The sequence below is a fragment of the Oncorhynchus tshawytscha genome, linkage group LG10 (genome assembly GCF_018296145.1).
Source record: "Oncorhynchus tshawytscha isolate Ot180627B linkage group LG10, Otsh_v2.0, whole genome shotgun sequence".
Lineage (NCBI taxonomy): Eukaryota > Metazoa > Chordata > Actinopteri > Salmoniformes > Salmonidae > Oncorhynchus > Oncorhynchus tshawytscha.
In genome coordinates, this window is record NC_056438.1 from 40,116,270 (window position 1) to 40,135,617 (window position 19,348).

The 19,348-nt window shown below is 41.2% G+C and overlaps 1 protein-coding gene across 1 annotated transcript in view; it reads right to left on the reverse strand.

The window, feature by feature from the left end:
• Positions 1 to 8,481, reverse strand: part of fam49ba (family with sequence similarity 49 member Ba) — a 50,307-nt gene extending 41,826 nt beyond the window's left edge. The window contains exon 1 of the mRNA XM_024403517.2: positions 8,341 to 8,481. The gene's annotated coding sequence lies outside the window, so the exon portion shown is untranslated. The remainder of the gene's footprint in view (positions 1 to 8,340) is intronic.
• Between the last annotated feature and the right edge of the window lie 10,867 nt (positions 8,482 to 19,348).

A 19,348-nucleotide genomic window follows, 5' to 3' on the forward strand; every position in this document is an offset into this window, starting at 1 on the left:
GCAGTAGACTAGAGGGGTAAACTACAAAGATACACAGATACATGGGTATGCAGTAGACTAGAGGGGTAAACTACAAAGATACACAGATACATGGGTATGCAGTAGACTAGAGGGGTAAACTACAAAGATACACAGATACATGGGTATGCAGTAGACTAGAGGGGTAAACTACAAAGATACACAGATACATGGGTATGCAGTAGACTGGATTCTGATGGGTTAGACATTTGAACTATTCTAACTATTTTAAGTTATATTCTATTCTGAATTAAATAATAAAATATAATTATTTAAAAGTCCAAAAATGGATGTACCAATCACAGATTGGCACTGTAAATGGATACATTTCAGAAGAATGTAACTTTACTAGAGTCAAGCTGGGATTCAATCCGATCATACTTGTAGACCATGTGTATTTTAAAGAAAATGTTACGGTTTCTGCAGAGATCGCATTCAAGGTAAATGCTGCAGATATTGGCTCAATTGAAAATTACCTTTAAAGCCACAATATGTAGAAATGTCTCCGCCATTTCCTGGTTGCTAAAATTCTATCATGTTCGACTAATTTCAGTTTTTGACTAAATCATTGTACAATCTAAATCACTGAGAAATAGCACACACAGAAGGGATCTACTGCTTGCTGTCAATGAGAATGACAGATCGATAAACACACATTTATTTTTGCATTTGGTCAGGTCGCCCACAAAGCTACATACTGGAACTTTAAAATGTCAAGCATGCTACAGCGTAATTTTGGATTGAACCCTGCCTAAGTGTTACCCTCAATTCAATTTATCATGCTAATTTCTAAAGGAGGGTAAGATGATGAAAAAGACAACTCAAAATATGTTGAAGGCTTCTGGGGACCAGTTCACATTGCTTTAGTCCTGCAGCGTGTTGCAGAGTGTTTAAAGACGGATGTGTCAATTTTATAGTGTGACAAATGTGCTACATCAGACACAAGCCACCCAGGAAGTTACAAAGTATCAGACTGGCATTTCCTCTGTATTTGTGTTTGGCTGTCTCTCTTGTCTTCTCCACTCAATTCTCTTTTTGGCAATGTGTCAGTGTCTTCAGTCTGTCAAACAGACATGCCAAGCTTAACAACACATTGAACAAATTGTAGCCAACTAACAAAGGTAAACGCTACATCTGTTGGTGACATACAACAGAGACAAACTCCAATTTCTCTTTCAGACCAGCAATAGACCATTAGTATAGCAGCAATGTGGTCTAGGAAAATCCAGATGTTTACTTAACAGATGTGAAATGCAGTGTATGATTGTGATAACATGTTGTTGTATTCATGATGTAATCATCATGCTACATTCATGTTCTCTGCAATTTTATGTAAAATAAACCTAAAACATTCAAGGAAGGACTAAAAACTTCATAACACCAGTACAAGCAGTGCATATTCATTACCAAAACACTAGCATCCATGAAAGACCCCTGGCATACAGGAGAGAGACAAGAGGCCAAACACAAATCAACACTTACAGAGCTAGCTAGTCAGACAAGTATCTTTGCCTTAAGGCTATGTCAAGCAGCACTTAAGTTACGCTGCAGCACATAGGAATGCACTGACACAATAATGGCCACCTTCTGGTCCTGCCCTATGCAGACTAAACCTTGCTCTCCTATCATTTTGATTTCCATAACACTTCTTAGGCTCAACATTATAGTATTCACACTCCAGAGATACAGTTACCTCTACATACAGTACCTTGAACACGTATACATTCTTCTGCTGCAAGGTAAATGTTAAGGCAGAATCTACAGTTGAAGTAAGAAGTTTACATACAGTTTTTCATAATTCCTGACATTTAATCCGAGTAAAAATGCCCTGTCTTAGGTCAGTTAGGATCACCACCTTATTTTAAGAATGTGAAATTTCAGAATAATAGTAAAGAGTATGATTTATTTCAGCTTTTATTTCATTCATCACTTTCCCAGTGGGTCAGAAGTTTACATACACTCAATTAGTATTTGGTAGCATTGCATTTACATTGTTAACTTGTGTCAAATGTTTCAGGTAGCCTTCCACAAGCTTCCCACAATAAGTTGGGTGAATTTTGACCCATTCCTCCTGACAGAGCTGGTGTAACTGAGTCAGGTTTGTAGGCCTCCTTGCTCGCACACTCTTTTTCAGTTCTGCCCACAAATGTTCTATAGGATTGAGGTCAGGACTTTGTGACGGCCACTCCAATACCTTGACTTTGTTGTCATTAAGCCATTTTGCCAAAACTTTGGAAGTATGCTTGGGGTCATTGTCCATTTGGAAGACCCATTTGCGACCAAGCTTTAACTTCCTGACTGATGTCTTGAGATGTTGCTTCAATATATCCACATAATTTTCCTGCCTCCTGATGCCATCTATTTGTGAAGTGCACCAGTCCCTCCTGCAGCAAAGCACCCCCACAACATGATGCTGCCACCCCAGTGCTTCACAGTTAGGATGGTGTTCTTCAGCTTGCAAGCCTCCCCCTTTTTCCTCCAAACATAACAATGGTTATGGTTAGAACAACAGTTCTATTTTTGTTTCATCAGAACAGATGACATTTCTCCAAAAAGTACAATCTTTGTCCCCATGTGCAGTTGCAAACCGTAATCTGGCTTTTTTATGGTGGTTTTGGCATCTTCCTTCCTTGCTGTCAATAAAGGACTCATTTTACTGTGGATATAGATACTTTTGTACCTGTTTCCTCCAGCATCTTCACAAGGTCCTTTGCTGTTGTTCTGGGATTGATTTGCACTTTTCGCACCAAAGTACGTTCATCTCTAGGAAACAGAAGGTGTCTCCTTCCTGAGCGGTATGACGGCTGCGTGGTCCCATGGTGTTTATACTTGCGTACTATTGTTTGTACAGATGAACGTGGTGCCTTCAGGCATTTGGAAATTGCTCCCAAGGATGAAACAGACTTGTGGAGGTCTACAATTGTTTTTCTGAGGTCTTGGCTGATTTCTTTAGATTTTCCTATGATGTCAAGCAAAGAGACACTGACAGGTACACCTCCAATTGACTCAAATTATGTCAATTAGCCTCTCAGAAGTTTCTAAAGCCATGACATCCTTTTATGCAATTTTCTAAGCTGTTTGAAAGCACAGTCAACTTAGTGAATGTAAACTTCATGCACAAAGTAGATATCCTAATCGACTTGCCAAAATTATAGTTTGTTAACAAGAAATTTGTGGAGTGGTTGAAAAATGAGTTTTAATGACTACAACCTAAGTGTATGTAAACTTCCGACTTCAACTGTATTTCCTGCTATTCAATGGCCATTTAATTTAATGATACCGAATATTTTGAGTAGAATATAACTTATAAACGCCTCAGAATAACGCAATAATGTAATTTTTTACCCCAAAAATATTGGTAGACCGAGAGCTGTCTATTCTTTCGACCAATCGATTGGTTGACATTTCTTAATTCGATTGTGCTCAGACATGCTGTGCTGTGTTTAAAAAATGACAGTGAGTGAATGTGTGACTAGCACCCGTTGTCTCTCTGTCCTCCCTGCTGCTGCGACAACTACAGAACTTCATCAGTGTTTATCGTGCTGTCCATGTTGCTGAAGCTGCAACATAATTACAGCAATTTCTGACTGAGAATTCCTGATACCGAAACTGATTCTCTATTCCTCAACTCTTGCTGTCTTTACATGACACATGTATGCATCGCATGTAGGTTACCAATAGGGCCTGAACTATAGCATATCATAGTCACATCAATATATTGGTTATAACAAACTCCGAACACATGTGACAGCAAAATGGATGCAGAGGACGTGGCAAATAAACTCTAAACAGGGGCATGTTTACTGGTTGCTCGCGAGGTAAAGGGGAAGTCAGATGTGTGGAATAAATTTGACTAGTTGTGGAAAATACTGGAGATCAAGAAAAAGAAGGTAAGGAGAAAGTACTGCGTGCATAATATGTGGGTCAAACATGTGCTGTTAGATTACAATATAATTTTCTGACCATTTGGAACAATGTAAACAATACTAAATACATGATAAGCGTACCAGAGAGTCTGTCGTAATGTTTTTTTTTGTGAAGCCTTTATTACAGCGAAGACTAAAAACAGTCACATTCATTTGTGAATGCAATTTCCAAAATGGAACGGTGTATGTTTTGTTTATGCTAATTCTCCAAGGGTCGCTTTATTTTAAAACTAAAACTAAAATGCTTGATTGCATTTCAAATCATGAATGACTCGTCTGCTGTGTGATGACATGAACAAATTAATGACTGACTGATACAGTAACCTATACAATTTTAAAATATAGGCCTAAGTGAGTTACGGTTTTAAGACTAAACAGGATGCACACTTTGGCCTGCAGCTCGGTGGTGGTTACACAAAGCTGCTATACTAAGCCTACTAATAATAACGACATAATAATAACGATACGGAGATCAAGAAAAAGGAGGGTTATTATTATTATAAATATTACTTTTCTGACAATTTGGAAGAGTGTAAACAACACTAAATAAATGATAAGTAATACCAGAGAGGCTGTTCTAACGAATAAAAAGTGTAAAGCCTTTATTACAGCTTAGCAAACATTAAAAACAGACACATTTGTGAAATTGTTAAACCGGCATGTGGTTGTGTGAAGCTTGGTGTGAAGCTTGGTGCTCACTGAAACAGTAGGCTATTAAAAAAACACAAGCAGAAACAGGATCTGTCTTATTTCTGTAGATATATATGGATGATTTATAAAGCCAGCCACATTTAACAGTTAGGTTATTGATTACAGACCTAATTAAGTTGGGGTTTCCTCTCTCCTCACTTTTCTTAGACAATAAGGCAGGGGCTGTTTTCTCGTCTCCTAACTCCGCTTCTCCCTCTACCGCATTGTTCTTAACACCAATATGCTGGTTAACTTTGCTATTATGCACATAGCAACATGGTCTAGGAAAAGGCGCAATTCAACAGCGCACTGATGTTTCAGAACCGCAGACAATGACCGCTATCCAATGCAGGAGAAAGTGCATTTGTTATAAAATAATAAAATATTTATTAGTATTGCACCATTGTTCTTACATAATAAAACAATATACCATTTCAGTAGCACATGTCTTAGTGATGGACCGTGCCATCCTCCACAATGGATTAGTCCACTCAGACAGGAACCAATCAGACTGGTGTCTTGTACACCATTCAATTATTTAATTGGTTTGCTACTGCTCGACTAAAGAAATCTGTCAAAATACTATCGACCAAACAATCAACCAGTCAACTAAATGGAGACGGCCCTATTTAAAATGATGTCAGTCTTTACATCTATGAATTTGAAAGTGGTTAGATTTCTCTAGCCCAGTGACAGGGCTGCCGTTGGGCTGATACATCTAGAATACCATGATGTGTAAACATTCTGCCAGAGCAGATGTAGAAGCATGAACAAACTCCATCACTATGTTACAACTCATAATCATTCCAATATTAGGAACTTCATCACTATGTTACAACTCATAATCATTCCAATATTAGGAACTTCATCACTATGTTACAACTCATAATGATTCCATTATTAGGAACTTCATCACAATGTTACAACTCATAATCATTAAAATATTAGGAACTTCATCACTATGTTACTACTCATAATCATTCCAAGTTGAACTGGACTGACCACTTGCTCAGATTCTCTGCACCTTGGCACACATGCACCCACAATATTAGGAACTTCATCACTATGTTACTACTCATAATCATTCCAATATTAGGAACTTCATCACTATGTTACAACTCATAATCATTCCAATATTAGGAACTTCATCACTATGTTACAACTCATAATCATTCCAATATTAGGAACTTCATCACTATGTTACTACTCATAATCATTCCAATATTAGGAACTTCACCACTATGTTACTACTCATAATCATTCCAATATTAGGAACTTCATCACTATGTTACAACTCATAATCATTCCAATATTAGGAACTTCATCACTATGTTACAACTCATAATCATTCCAATATTAGGAACTTCATCACTATGTTACTACTCATAATCATTCCAAGTTGAACTGGACTGACCACTTGCTCAGATTCTCTGCACCTTGGCACACATGCACCCACTCATGCACACAACCACACAGACGTACACACACACATCACAACTGCTGCTACCAGACTCTTAATAAACTGCTGAATTTTTTAAAAATTCTCCCCCATCCCCATCCTTCCCCGATACACGTGTAAATATTGGACTATAAATTGGGCTTTCCTGTATTATACTGATGCTAAAATGTTTATTCTATTCCACTGAGCCATTTACTTTATGTTCATATTCTTATAATTTATTATTTATTATTGTTGTTGCATTGTCTAGAAGGAACCTGCAAGTAAGCATTTCGTTGGACAATGTATACCATGTGTATCCTGTACATACGACTAATAAAACTTGAACTTAATTTAGCAAAAGGTTAACTCTAAAACATGACTTCTTACTTAGAAAAATCAATATCAATAAAAGTTAAATCTCCCATGTGGACAGACCTGAAAGGACGGCACAAACTGAGAAGAGCCAATAGCGGCAGTCTTGGTTGATTTGAAGGAAGTCACCTTGCTGTGGATCTCATGTAGCTGAGTAATAACTCTAACCACAAAGTGGTCCCACTTTGAAATGGAATTACAGTCTAGTATACTACATACACCAATATAGTACTTATAACTGCAATACCTGTTTGCAGCATGCACAATTTCAAGGGTTTGCAAATAAACAGACAATAGCTGAACATGAGGTGTTTACTCTACCCACTAGTAACTGACACCACAGCAAAGAGATTGAGAGGTTCATCTCATTACAAAGGATTTATACCAAAAGATAGCATTGCAGTAGAGTCAGACATCAACTCCCACACTGAAGCTTTCAGTAAGTTCTCTGCACAGGTTTTTAACTCAAATATAGTATGATCTGTGAAGTACAAGGCAATACACAACTCCAGCAAGCAGAACTAACAGACTAAGATCATTCTTAGTATGATGAGCCTTTAAAGCTGCAATATGTAATTTTTTGGGCTGTCCGACCATATTCACAGAGAAATATAAGTGTTAGATCTGTCATTCCCATCGAAAGCAAGTCTAAGAAGCGGTAGATCTGTTCTATGTGCGGTATTTCTTTGCGTTCTTAAGTTTCGTTTTTGCGTCTTGTACTTTCAGTTTTGTACACCAGTTTCAAACAGGTGAAAAAAACTATATTTTTGGTTCTGGAAAATATATTTCGCCGCTGTTTAGATGGTACAATGACTTTCTACACTATACTTTCTTGTCTTGTCACATAAACCGAATTTAGGCTAATTATTCGAATTTTAAGAACCAGGAAATGGAGGAGCTATATCTGCATAGCGCATCTCAAGTCCTTAAATTTCCATGCAGAATCATCAACCTTGTTCTTACAGATGAAATGCATGTCAAAGCACAGGTGACAGTGTCATTTCTGTTTCATCACTGGCTATTGCTTCCTAAAATCTGCTAAACGCCCTTCTGCATATATTGTACTATCATTCAAGTGAATACCTATAATACCTCTTCTCTCTGCATATATCGTAGTATCATTCAAGTAAATGCCGATAAGACCGCTTCTCTCCTGCTGCCTACCTTCTTTCTCTCCTGGGAAATGTTATCAAGGCTGAATAACTGTTTGTAGTCTACTTGTAACCTTCAATAAAAAAAATCTATTGTATTGTATCGTTACACAAAATTACATTGTTGCACAAAATAACACATCTCAAACTATAAGTAACAATGCATAAGATCGGCAAAGCAAATGAGAGAACTTGGCGAATTAAATGCGTGTTTTGAATAAACAAAATGAGGAAGTGGTATAATTACTTTGAAAAGCTGCCTTCACATTGAGGAAGTATGAGAATAGTTTTGCTTTTTTCCTTTCAATTTGTAAAGACTGGCTCTATTCTCACACCAGCAGAACTTCAGTTCTGTGTTCAACTATAACCATTTTGTTAATTATTTGACACAAGCATGATCATTCTTTGAGATGAGAATTTAAATCAACAAATTGCTTTCTCTTAGGCTATGCCATTTTCAGCCGTCGAGTTCATATCTGAGTTTGCTTTATCAGTTTATAACAATTTGAAGTATATATGCCTAGGCTATCACTCAGGCGCCCAACTTAATTTGTTTACAGGCAAAAGTGTTTCAACATGATACAACCAAAACATTAACACATTTTTTTAGTCATGATACCTGTTGCTAATGCCTGAAATTATGCTGCGCGTTTGTAGTAACCCTACACAGATGAATTGAAGACACTTTAGTACCTTCAAAGTGAAAGCACAACAGTAGATTACAGTCCAGATCAACACATACCTTCAAGATCGAGAAAGTATAGGTCTACACCTGGAATCGATAAGGAAATCTTCGTATTAACGCGGTCCCGTGTGCCTCCTTTTGCATGACAGGCCAACCCGAAAAAATTATGGTTGTCAATTGCACAGGTTCCTTCTAGTACTGCGGATTATTTGTATGACGTCACCAGCCATCACCGAGAGGGCTGAACCGAGGTAAAGTAGGTTTTATATCAGACATTCAACAGACATTTGACGTTAAATCTCTTGCTCACAATCAAATCACTTTTGCATTGTCATAGAAACATCAAAACAAGTGCTAATTATTTAAAAAAATGGCTGGCCTACTTTTACAACCTTTGATTTGCATAAAAAGTTGTGTTGATTTGATAGAAATAATCAAATCATATAAAAATGCATTTTAACCTTTTATCCTCAATACATTTTTCATGGATCATCATAGAAGCATCAAACTAAAACTAAATGATTCAAACCATCAATGGAACTGACACAAGGCATCACCGCCATACAAGTTTTGGTTTCGCTAATTGTGTTACAGAATTACCTGCCGGTGACTTTTAGCACACCATCTCACAGCCCTCTCTTAGAGACAAAATATGTAACTGGCCCTTCCCACCTCTGGCCCGAACAAAACTGATTGGTTGCTAGGGATCAGGTTGCCAGGTGCCTTATCATACCGTGGGGTCAGCCAATCAAAGGCAGTCATCTTGGGTTGCAGATCCCCAATTCCTGTCGCCCCCTCTCAGCCTTCGTCAAGCAGTTGCCGAGAGAGCATCAAGCTCCTACACCTCTTCCCTGCCCAACACAACTAGACTCATATCTTGACATGAGGGATGGTGCGTAAAGTAAGTAGAGGGAGGGACATTGTAGTTGTGTATATTACTGCTGGTTGGTCAGTAGTAGTAGAGGGAGGAACATTGTGGTTTTGTATATTACTACTGGTTATTCAGTACAATATTAGCTTTTAGTTCTGTACAGTTCTTTGCCATTTGTTTCTCCTCTATTCGGTAAGGTTCTGTTTCTGTGCATTCTTGCCCTTGTGTGTTAATTTGGTATGTGAATATTCATTGTCTCTATTTTTCCTGTTAAAGAACCACTACCATTCTACTTTCCATGTCTGCTTGTGTATGTCAATAAAGTATCCCTGTGTGTAACTCTGAGGTTGAATCATTCCCCATATCCTCTGACCGGGGACAGTCCTAGCGGGTAACAGACTAGCAAAATACAGAGAATGGTGTATATTACTGAGCACAGTGGTGTGCAATTATTGATGTACATCATTACATAATGTGTAGGTCCCCTTGTATGTCCAGTGCCCTGACCACTGTTTTGTTTCGATGTACTTATGGAGACAACACTGTTCCTACCAAAACAACACCACAACCCTGATGACCTCCACCTGTCTGCCACAGAACAAGCTGAAGAAGTCAAGATTCATTTGGATAAGTAGTAAATGCTGTATCCCACATGCTACACGTTGCACTGTGCCAGGGTGTCTGTAGACCAGGGTATCTGTGATGGGATTTGGTTTGTTAGTTTGATGTGAGGACTGTTAATGATGTTTGTTGTACTAATGATTCTGATGTGCTGCTTGAAACATGAAATCTGTTAATATCAAGCAAAGGAAACCCAGTGCCTAAATTATGGTCCAAATGCAAACCCTCAGTCCAGCTACAGTACATATATCTACTGTAAGTACTGGGTATGTCATGGTTGCATCCACACTGGTAGGAGGAAAAGTGTCCCCTGTCCCTGCTCCGTCTGTCATGGCCCGGTATGTTTCTACTCGCCTGTCAGCAGGGGCCCATTTCATAATGGAGGATTTGTGGGACTTTAAAGTTTATGAATTGATGTTCTCATATGAATGGCATGTCATTTCTGCTATATGAATAGCTGTTCTTGGAAGATGTTAAACTACTATATGAATCTGTTACTTTGAGGTTCTGGTCCTGTGAAACAAATAGTCAATTTCTCTCTGTGGACTAAGGTAGAGGAGACATTGCCCTGCCCTATAACTCCCTAGACTCTAAGGGCACGGGGCTGGATTTCTACTAAGCTAACATATTGAAATATTTTAAGTTGGTCATACCAAGGATAGTTTAGCCATTAGATTTATAATTGTAGGATCCCTGTAGGTATAAAACGTATATAAAAAATATATAACAAAAATATTTTTACATGTATTTGATGAAATTTACTGCTATTATCCTTTCGAAACACATTGAATAACAGATTCATACATGGAAAAAAAGATAGTCAAAAATAAATCAAAAGGACATTTGTTTTGAAGTGTCTGTCCTATCTATGTGGTAGATCTACATCTCTTGTGTTTGTTAGAGTCTCATCTTTCGATAGAGTGGTCATAATAGTTTGTAGCCCAAACTGTTCGGCGTACAGATGTTTTCGTGAGAAGACCGAATTTCGTAATGTCTCCTGGACTTTCAAACACCTCCACTTTTCACCACAGATGCGGAAGGCCGATATCGGCAGATGCTGAGGATTGAGACTTGGCCCATAGCTTAAACGGACAGATTTTGATGGGGATTGTATTAATATGCTAATTAGATTTTCGCACAGGTGCATGCATTGACTCCATATTTTAAAATTATGTGTGCATGTGTTGGAGTGTCAGTGTCAGTATGTGTGAGTGTATGGGTAGAGTCCAGTGTGTGTGCACAGTCAAAAAATAGTAAAAGTGTCGTTGCAGATTGTCCGGGTAGCTATTTGGTTAACTATTTAGCAGTCTTATGGCTTAGGGGTAGAAGCTGTTTAGGAGCCTTTTGGTCCCAGACTTGAATGGCTGGAGTCTGACAATTTTTAGGGCCTTCCTCTGACACCGCCTGGTATAGAGGTCCTGGATGGCAGGGAGTTCGACCCCAGTGATGTACTGGGACATATGCACTACCCTTATGGACGGATGCAGAGCAGTTGCCATACCAAGCTGTGATGCAGCCTGTCCAAACACTCTCCATGGTGTTGCTGTTGAACATTTTAAGGATCTGAGGGCCCATGCCAAATCTTTTCAGCTTCCTGGGGCGGAAGAGGCGTTGTCGTGCCCTGTTCGTGACTGTGTTGGTGTGTTTGGACCATGATAGGTCCTTAGCGATGTGAACATAAGGAACTTAAAGCTCTTGACCCACTCCTGTACAGCCCAGTGAATGGGGGCGTGTTTGGCCAGGATCCTTTACTGGGATTCATGGACATTAGCTGCAGCCACCTCGTCCAGTTCATCTTGAGTTAGTGATTTATTGAAAATATTGAAAAATACATTTTGAAAATGTTTGAGAAACTGCCCTGTCATTGGATTATAAAGAAGAATGGTTGACATTCAACATTCATTAATTGGAGAGGGATGACATTCCTCAGCTGTATACCTAAACTAATGTGGACTGTGATGCACATTGTCAAAAGGCACATGGGTGTCCTCTTCCTTTTCCACAAAGCTTTGAAAATGAGCTATGTGAGTGCATTGCCTAATGCAGATTTAATGCGACATACTGTTTAAGCAATTGAGATTCAGTAGAGACTGTTGATAAATGGTTTACAGAACTAAAGCTAAATCAACATTTTTTAAGAAAGAGACAAAGTTTTTCAATATAATAAGAGGGTGAAGCCATGAAGATAGGATTAATCATGAAATGTTTTAAATATTCTCTGCATTCTGTTATCCTCTTTTTGATCTCAGTCCTTCCTGTTTCTCCAATTAAAGTACTTGTCTCGTCTTTGAACTTCTTTCCCAGATGTTTTTAGAGTATTTTGCACTTGTTTTGATGTTTCTATCACAATCAATGCAAAAGTTATTGCGAACAAGAGATTTAAATGCATTTTTAAATGATTTCCTTATTTCTATCAAATCAACATACATTTTTTATGCAAATCAAAGGTTATTATGCAAATCTGGTGTAATTCTCCTGTCTTATCTGGTGTCCTGTGTAAATTTAAGTATGCTCTCCCTCTCGAAGGACCTGAGCCCTAGGACTAGGCCTCAGGCCTGATGACTCCTGGCTGTCCCTAGTCCACCTGGCCGTGCTGCTGCTCCAGTTCCTGTTCACCGGATGTGCTTCCTGGTCCCTGACCTGCTGTTTTCGACTCTCCTTCTCTCTCCCTCTCTTCCTCGTCTCTACCACACCTGCTGTGTCGACCTCTGAGTGCTCGGCTATGAAAATCCAACTGACATTTACTCCTAAGGTTGTAACCTCTACAACCACTGATTATTATTTGACCCAGCCAGCTGGTCATCTATGAACGTTTGAACATCTTGAAGAACAATCTGGCCATGTTCTGTTATAATCTCCACCTGGCACAGCCAGAAGTGGACTGGCCACCCCTCAGAGCCAGGTTCCTCTTTGAGTTTCTTCCTACGTTCCTGCCTTTCTAGGGAGTTTTTCCTAGACACCGTGCTTCTACATCTGAATTTCTTGCTGTTTGAGGTTTTAGGCTGGGTTACTGTATAAGCACTTTGTGACATCTGCTGATGTAAAAAGTGCTTTATAAATACATTTGATTTGATTTATAAAAGTAGGCCAGACATTTTTAGAATAATTAGCACTTATTTTGATGTTCCTATGACAATCAATGAAAATGTTATTGCGAACAAGAGATTTAAAGGTGAATGTCTGATATAAAACCTACTTTACCTCGGTGAGGGACCTCATAACTATAAAAGGAATTGATTTTTCAAGTAGGAAGTGACACTTTTGTGACAGCAGCAATCTGAACGCAGATGCTGTGTGCAATTGTTTTCAACGTGTGATGGCTTTTGACATTGATACACTGTAGGCCAAGCCCATCTTTCACATTCACTTATTTTGGCTACTACGACTCTGACATTGGGGCAGGACACATTTTGCGACTGTAGTCTGGGGTTATGCCCCCATTTTAAATGCTCATTTCTAGTAACTTTGAGAAAAGGATTCAGACAAATCTTAACTTGCAAATGTACAAGGATAAGGGGGGCCTTGCAGCGGGGAACTTACTCTGGTACAGTCCAATCATTCTTGGGGGCCATGGCCATTCATACTGTACTGAATACTGGTGTGACTGTAATGTGAATATATTCAATTAAACTACCATTTTGTACTTTTTCTCTGCTACTGTATGAATAATTTCCCAGTATTTTTCTCACTTCCCCTATTTCAGGATGTTACTACTGCTGCTCTACACACGGTATGGTTTGAAACTTAGCAAAATATTTTCAATGTATAATACAGTTACTTTACTGTAATAATAAACAGAAACATACGGTTGAAAACATTTACAAAAAATGTTGGTATGGCAGGTCAAACTCAAATCCACTCTACACAATTATCAAAAATAAAAATCATGGCTGCCTCTCTCTTGCATGAAGTTAACACATGCAATACACTATTAGAGATCATCAATCTATAAACTCTATGAGTTTGGAGAGGCTCTCTCTCTCTCTCTCTCTCATGGAACTCACCTTTACGACACGTAATCACTGTGATGAAGTGGTAGTGGTGGAGGCCTCTACTGGTTATGGCTACCATGTCAACCTGTTCTACCTGCCGTGGTGGAGACCTCTGCTGGTTATGGGTACCTGTCCCACTCCACTGCTAGTGATGGAAGCATCTGCTGGTTATGGTTAACTATGTCACCCCTCTCCACTGGTAGTGGTGGAGACATCTGTTGGTTATGGTTACCTCTCCTACTCCACTGGTAGTGGTGAAGACATCTGCTGGTTATAGATACCTGTCCCACTCCACTGGTAGTAATGGAAGAATCTGCTGGTTATGGTTACCTGTCCCACTCCACTGGTAGTAGTGGATGCCTCTGGTTACCTGTGTAACTCCAATGGTGGTAATGGAGGACTCAGCTGGTTGTGGTTACCTGTGTCACTCCACTCCAATGGTGGTGATGGAGGCCTCTGCTATTTATGTTTCCTTTGTCACTCTACTCCAATAGTGGTGATGGAGGACTCAGCTGGTTATGTTTTCTGTGTCACCCCACTCCACTGGGGGTGGTGGAGGCCACTGCTGGTTGTGGTTACCTGTGTCATCCCACTCCACTGGTAGTGGTGGAGGTCACTGCTGGTTTTGGTTACCTGTGTCATCCCACTCCACTGGTAGTGGTGGAGGCCACTGCTGGTTTTGGTTACCTGTGTCCCCATTGGAGTGACACAGGTAACCAAAACCAGCAGTGGCCTCCACCACTACCAGTGGAGTGGGATGACACAGGTAGATGGGGATCTCAGCTGGTTGTGGTTACCTGTGTCACTCCACTCCAAAGGTGGTGATGGAGGACTCAGCTGGTTATGTTCCCTGTGTCACTCGACTCCAATGGTGGTGATGGAGGACTTAGCTGGCTGTGGTTACCTGTGTCACTCCAGTGGTAGTGATAGAGGCCTCTGCTGGTTGTGGTTACCTATGTCACCCCACTCCAATGGTGGTGATGGAGGACTCAGATGGTTGTTGTTACCTGTGTCACCCCACTCCAATGGTGGTGATGGAGAACTCAGCTGCTTATTGTTACCTGTGTCACCCCACTCCAATGGTTGTGATGGAGGACTCAGCTGGTTATGGTTACCTGTGTCACTCCAGTGGTGGTGATGGAGGACTCAGCTGGTTGTGGTTACCTGTGTCACCCCACTCCAATGGTGGTGATGGAGGACTCAGCTGGTTATGTTTCCTGTGTCACCCCACTCCACTGGGGGTGATGGAGGACTCAGCTGGTTGTTCCCACTGTCTGACCTCAACCTAACTCATTTTACCTCTCCCTGTTCCCACTGTCTGACCTTATCCAAACTCATATTACCCATCCCTATTCCTACTGTGTGTCCCCCTCCCTGTTCCCACTGTCTGACCTCAACCTAACTCATATTCCCTCTCCCTTTTCCCACTGTCTGACCTCAACCTAACTCAACTTCCAGCTCCGACAGAGATGTCCGCCTCACTTCGCGTTCTTGGGAAACTATGCAGTATTTGTTTTTTTTACGTGTTATTTCTTACATTGGTTCCCCAGGTAATCTTAGGTTGATTACATGCAGTTGTGAGCTACTGGATATAAGAGAAACGTCATCTCACCATCATTTCGACCAGTAATACGACTATCCTGAAGCGGACCCTGTGTTTTGCCCTCCACCCAGGACAATGGATCGGGTCCCAGCCGCCGAACCAAAACAACGACTCTGTAAAAGGGGCAGTCGAAGCGGTCTTCTGTTCAGGCTCCGGAGACGGGCACATCGCGCACCGCTCCCGAGCATACTGCTTGCCAATGTCCAGTCTCTTGACAACAAGGTTGATGAAATCCGAGCAAGGCTAGCATTCCAGAGAGACATAAGAGACTGTAACGTTCTTTGCTTCACGGAAACATGGCTCACTCGAGACACGCTATCGGAGTCGGTACAGCCAGCTGGTTTCTTCACGCATCGTGCCAACAGAAACAAGCATATTTCTGGTAAGAAGAGGGGCGGGGGTGTATGCCTTATGATAAACGAGACGTGGTGTGATCACAACAACATACAGGAACTCAAGTCCTTCTGTTCACCTGATTTAGAATTCCTCACAATCAAATGTCGACCGCATTATCTACCAAGAGAATTCTCTTCGATTATAATCACAGACACATATCCCCCCCAAGCAGACACATCGATGGCCCTGAACAAACTTTATTTGACTCTATGTAAACTGGAAACCACATATCCTGAGGCTGCATTCTTTGTAGCTGGGGATTGTATAACAAGGCTAATCTGAAAACAAGACTCCTGTCAAGGCAAGGGCTGATTTCAAGGTTTTACTGACCTACAGAGCATTACATGGGCTTGCTCCTACCCATCTCTCTGATTTGGTCCTGCCATACATACCTACACATACGCTACGGTCACAAGACGCAGGCCTCCTAATTGTCCCTAGAATTTCTAAGCAAACAGCTGGAGGCAGGGCTTACTCCTATAGAGCTCCATTTTTATTGAATGGTCTGCCTACCCATGTGAGAGACGCAGACTCGGTCTCAACCTTTAAGACTTTACTGAAGACTCATCTGTTCAGTGGGTCATATGATTGAGTGTAGTCTGGCCCAGGAGTGTGAAGGTGAACGGAAAGGCTCTGGAGCAACAAACCGCCCTTGCTGTCTCTGCCTGGCCGGTTCCCCTCTTTCCACTGGGATTCTCTGCCTCTAATCCTATTACAGGGGCTGAGTCACTGGCTTACTGGTGCTCTTCCATGCCGTCCCTAGGAGGGGTGCGTCACTTGAGTGGGTTGAGTCACTGATGTGATCTTCCTGTCTGGGTTGGCGCTCCCCCTTGGGTTGTGCCGTTGCGGAGATCTTTGTGGGCTATACTCGGCCTTGTCTCAGGATGGTAAGTTGGTGGATGAAGATATCCCTCTAGTGGTGTAGTGGCTGTGCTTTCGCAAAATGGGTGGGGTTATATCCTTCCTGTTTGGCCCTATCATCGGATGGGGCCACAGTGTCTCCTGACCCCTCCTGTCTCAGCCCCCAGTATTTATGCTGCAGAAGTTTATGTGTCGGGGGGCTAGGGTCAGTTTGTTATATCTGGAGTACTTCTCCTGTCTTATCCGGTGTCCTATGTGAATTTAAGTATCTCTTTCTCTCTTTCTTTCTTTCTCTCTCTCGGAGGACCTGAGCCCTAGGACCATGCCTCAGGACTACCTGGCATAATGACTCCTTGCTGTCCCCAGTCCACCTGGCCATGCTGCTGCTCCAGTTTCAACTGTTCTGCCTGTGATTATTATTATTTGACCATGCTGGTCATTTATGAACATTTAAACATCTTAGCCATGTTCTGTTATAATCTCCAACGAGCACAGCCAGAAGAGGACTGGCCACCCCTCATAGCCTGGTTCCTCTCTAGGTTTCTTCCTAGGATTTTGCTTTTCTAGGGAGATTTTCCTAGCCACCGTGCTACTACACCTGCATTGCTTGCTGTTTGGGGTTTTAGGCTGGGTTTCTGAGATATCAGCTGATGTACGAAGGGCTATATAAATACATTTTATTTCGATTTTTGATTTGATCCATCTGCTTCCAAGAAGTCTTTTGTGGTTATAATGGCTACTCCAGAGTCCCATTCAGGAATGTTCTTATAGTATAGATGTTTTGGCGGTTGTCGGTCCTCGCATTAAATAGTACATAATTTATAGCTGCAGACTAGTAATTAGTATTGAAGACTTGCTCTTATTCTGTCGGCATCGATAGTCTCAGAGTTTAACCATTTCCACTCGTGTAGCCAATGCTTCAAGTGGTTTGGTTAGGAATTCAACAACCATTACAACCTTAGCCTATACTGAGGTTTTTGTGGTCTCTAGTCAAGCATTTGCCTGGTCTGAAGTGGATTTCTCAAGATGGGGGTTTTATTCGGAAAAGTAGAAAAGGCTGTCCCATGAGCCAGATCATGTCTGTGCTCAGGGGGGCGGGCCAATGACTCTGTTTAAACTTTGAAGGGAATACAATTCTCTCACAATAATGTTTCAACATCACCTTACATAATTTCACAAATAGTTTCATCTTTACTCATTCATTTTCTGCAATAATTAGACTCACACCTCATAACGGAGGCTCCCGTATAAACAGTTATGGTAATGTAGCTGTATTGTCTTTCATAAGGTCACAAATTGAAACAAAACAGACCAGGTCGTAGCTGGCTTCTCCACCGACCGTTTACACATTCTCCAAAACATGGATATTGTTCAGTTCTCAAGTTCTGTGATGTAGAAGAAGTTCCTTTGTTCTACTGTGAAACTCTCTCTCTATATACTGCATGGCCAGGGGAGAGAGTCTCCTCCAGGAATTTACGACCTGAGATAACAAAACCTGGGTGTAGGGGAAAGAGAGAGGTGGTGAGAGAGAGGGGGATGGTACTCGCTATACCCAAAGAGGGCCACGTCAAGACAACTATCAGCAAATTACTTCAGTCCTGTGACCACACCTTCTCTCCACTGAACTCTGCAACTCCTTCCTTCAGTTTTTCAAGGACAAATCACCAAAATAAACTCATCAATGACTGATCAATCTCACTCAGACACCCATCCCTCTGTCAACCTCCCAACAGTCACCCCTGAAACCCAGCCCTCTTAATTTGCCCCCATTGACTCTCCCTATATCTCAAAACTTATCATGTCATCCAAGACTACAACTTTCTCCCTGGATCCTCTCCCTACTGTTCTCATCAAAGTCTGCCTGCCTGCTCTCTAACCATATTTCACACACATCGTCAACCACTCTCTCACCCATGCTACTGTCCCCTCTAACTACGAAACAGCTGCTCACCCACATCTTAAAAATGCCAGCACTGGAAGTCACCATCCTCAATAACTTCCGCCCCATTTCCAAACCCCCCTCCTTGACAAGATTCTGGAAACATACTGTTGCCTCCCAATTACAAACCCACCTGCTAATCAACAACCTGTTTGAGCCCCTCCAGTCTGGTTTCCGCCCCCTCCACAGTAGTGAAACTGCACTCCTCAAAGTTATTAATGAACTCCTAACCTCTGCTGAGGGCTTGGGTGTTGAGGGAACTGCCCTCTCCTGGCTACAATCATACCTCACAAACTGGACCCACTACATCACCCTCAATGGCCAGATCTCAGACTCAGCTGCAGTTATAAAGTTTGTCCCCTGGGGCTCTGTGCTATGGTCCCTCACTCTTCATCCTCTACATCCTCCCCCTTGGTCAGATCCTCAATCATTTCAACATTGACTTCCACTGCTTTGCCGATGACACCTTCTGGAAACAGAAGATACTCTACAGGAATGACGGAGTCCATCCAAATCATCTTGGCTCCTGGACTCCTGTCCACGCACTTCAAGGCTGCGTTGAAACAATGATTTATCAATGACCCAAGACCAGCTCAGCTAATCCCTACCATTACAAACAGTCAAGCAACCCAGAAAAGTGCTAAAAAACATATTAACATATGCAGCCTGATTATTAACAAGGTCCATGAAGTCAATGACTTGCTTGTAACAGATGGCATTCATATTCCGACTATCGCAGAAACACACCTGAGGACACACACTTAGTCTGTTGTGGAATCTGT